This window comes from Priapulus caudatus, unplaced genomic scaffold (genome assembly GCF_000485595.1).
Source record: "Priapulus caudatus unplaced genomic scaffold, Priapulus_caudatus-5.0.1 Scaffold761, whole genome shotgun sequence".
Lineage (NCBI taxonomy): Eukaryota > Metazoa > Priapulida > Priapulimorpha > Priapulimorphida > Priapulidae > Priapulus > Priapulus caudatus.
The window spans coordinates 144,607-147,897 of NW_014577822.1; positions in this window are offsets into that span (position 1 = coordinate 144,607).

Below are 3,291 nucleotides of genomic sequence, written 5' to 3' on the forward strand. Positions count from 1 at the left end.
CGTGTGTGTGTGTGTGTGCGTGTGTGTGTGTGTGTGCGTGTGTGTGTGTGTGTGTGTGTGTGTCTGTGTGTGTGTTTTCGTGTGTACACGCGCGTGGGTGTGTGTAGGTATAAAGGACGCATGCGCATGCGCTGTGGGCCGCGTGCATGCGACGCGGAAGACGCGGTGACGTGCAGCTGACACACGGAGCCATTGTTGAATGGTTCCCGCTACTGATCTCAGGGGAGCATCCAGGCTGTGCTTATACTGCTGTTATTGCTGCGATCTCTCACTCTCTCCCCCTCTCTCCCTCTCTCCCCCTCTCACCCTCTCTCGCACTATTTCTGCCGCGCTCTCTCCCTATCTCGCACTCTCTCCCTCTCTCCCCCTCTCTCTGCCGCGCTCTCTTTCTCTCTCCCTCTCTCGCACTCTCTCTCTGCCGCGCTCTTTCCCTCCCCCTCTCTCTTTCCCACTGTCTCTCTTCTCCCGCTCTCTCTCCCGCTCTCTCTGCCGCGCTCTCTTTCTCTCTCCGTCTCTCGCACTCTCTCTGGCGCGCTCTTTCCCTCCCCCTCTCTCTCTTTCGGTTTTGTCCCAACATCATCCACTCTATGTGTGAGCGTGTACGTGAGCGCGCGCGCCCATGCGTGTATGTACGCGCGTGGGCGCGTGGGTACATCTTTCTCTTTCTCTTTGTTCGTCAACAGTTTGCTTCGACCGGCGAAATCAATGTCTATAATGTACATACACTATATGTCACACACACACACACACACACACACACACACACACATTTGCGCGGTGGGAGTTGGCTATGTATTTTGAGACCAAATGACAGCTATGGGGTTAGGGTATGCTCCTGTAAACACCGCCGCTAAAGGGGTTAGGCGGCACCGCTCGCTTTTTTTTTGCGGGCCCTATACATTTAATGTTACTCTAAGGTGCAAAGTAATACCTAGTCATCGGTGTTTAAGGTTGTTTCCCGTCGTGAGTGTGACTGCTATAGTTGTCAGCGGTGCGGGATAGTTGCTATACTTGTTACTGCTTTCATTGATCGCAGGCAGCAACTCGGACCGTAGGACCGGCAGTTAGGATAATGGCAATTCTTATCGCATGACTGGCTAGACTCACATTCAGTTATTCGGGATTGAATGAAGCCTGCCCCGGGTTCAATCGATCATCGTCTGTACAGGGGGCTATAGTTCCTACTGAGTATAGGAGATCTTTGAGATATGAAACAGGGCCATGAGCTCGGAGCGGTATTGATGACAGCCTGATTAACGGCTGTGGCTACGGACGCGGGATTCAGGCAGCTTCCGTCGCGGCTCTACGCTCGGATTTATCCTTGGCTTCATTTGCAGTATCAACTAAAGGTTGATCGGCAACCTTCATGAGCCGCGGCTGTGTATATGGCCGAAACTACAACATTATTAGCGGTTCTAAGTGCAGATTTAATTATAGAGTTTAACTAACAAGCTTATTCAAGGCTTCGCTCGCTGATTCCCTCTACGTGTTCGGCCACCCGCGCGATTTATTCATAGCCTAAGCCGCAGCAGATTTATTCATGACGTCACCGTATGTTTTATATAGGGATTCGTGCATGGACAGGTCATTTGATGTATATTTAGATACAGGTTTAGCTCTTAAACTTATAAGTGGTTAGGGCTCTATATTTATTCATGTTTTCGGCTAAACATGTTTAAAGTTACCGTGGCAGGTGCGTTTTGGTAATTAAAAACAGTGTGGCATTTAGCTATAGGACTAGCTAATGTTCCAGCTAATTACGGTTCGACGAGTTACAGCTAGTTCATTTGCTTATTCATTACCCATGCATGTTTAGCGATAATAGTAGTTGTGTTTTAGTTAGTAGAAGCACCTACAATGTAGCCTATACATAGTATAGTATAGTATATATATGTACGAGTGTGTACGCGCGGGCGCGCGCATGCGTGCGTGCGTGCGTGTGTATGTGCGTGTGTGCGTCCTCATATGTATATTATATTACAGCGAGCTGTGACATAACGTATAGGTTTAATTGCGAGTGTATTTATGGCTTCACCGCTTATGAAGTGTGTTTCTCCTACAGACATCGATCGTTCCCTCGCTGCCTCGTGTTGGAAATTCTTTATTATAGTTTGCGTTAGCAATCGACTGCAGACGGGCGTCTAAAACATGGAGGCGCGTCTGTGCAAACAATTATCCGCAATAAAGTGTGAGCCATATACAGCAGATAAGACATCGTATATGCGCTATGATAGGGAACGCGGCAAGAGTGTGTTCATTCGCAGCGCGAGTTGATATGTGTATCTAGATAGAGACACGCGAATCAACACGCACGCACCCACGCATACACGCACGCACGCACGCACACACGCATACACGCACGCACACATACACGCACGCACGCACGCACGCACGCATACACGCACGCACGCATATACGCACGCATACACGCACGCACGCATACATGCATACACGCACGCATACACGCACGCACGCACGCACGCACACACGCACACGCATACACGCACGCATGCACGCACGCACGCACGCACGCACGCATCAAGGGGCAGGCTTCGAGCGGTGTGCGCGCGCATGGGTGCGTGCGTGTGCGCGCTCGTGTGTGTGTGTGTGTGTGTGTGTGTGTGTGTGTGTGTGTGTGTGTGTGTGTGTGTGTGTGTGTGTTGTTGTTTCGTGTGTACGACGCGTCGGTGGTGTGTGTAGGTATAAAGGACGCATGCGCATGCGCTGTGGGCCGGTGGGCATGGCGACGCAGAGAGCGCGGTACGTGTAGCTGACACACGGAAGCATTGTTGAATGGTTCCGCGCTTAGCTGATCTCAGAGAGCATCAGGCTGTGCTAATACTGCTGTTATGCTGCGCTCGTCCCCTCTCTCCCTCCTCTGCCGCCTCTATCACCCTATTCTCGCAACTCTTCTCTCGTCTCTCGCCCCTCTCTCTGCCGCGCTCTCTTTCTCTCTCCCTCTCTCGCACTCCTCTCTCTCTCTTGCCGGGGGGGGGGGGGGGGGGGGGGGGGGGGGGGGGGGGGGGGGGGGGGGGGGGGGGGGGGGGGGGGGGGGGGGGGGGGGGGGGGGGGGGGGGGGGGGGGGGGGGGGGGGGGGGGGGGGGGGGGGGGGGGGGGGGGGGGGGGGGGGGGAGGGGGGGGCTCTTTCCCTCCCCCTCTCTCTTCCACTGTCTCTCTTCATCCCGCTCTCTCTCCCGCCTCTCTGCCGCGCTCGCTTTTTCTCTCCGTCTCATCGCACTCTCTCTGGGCGCGCTCTTCCCTTCCCCTCTCTCTCTCGCTTCGGTTTTGCTC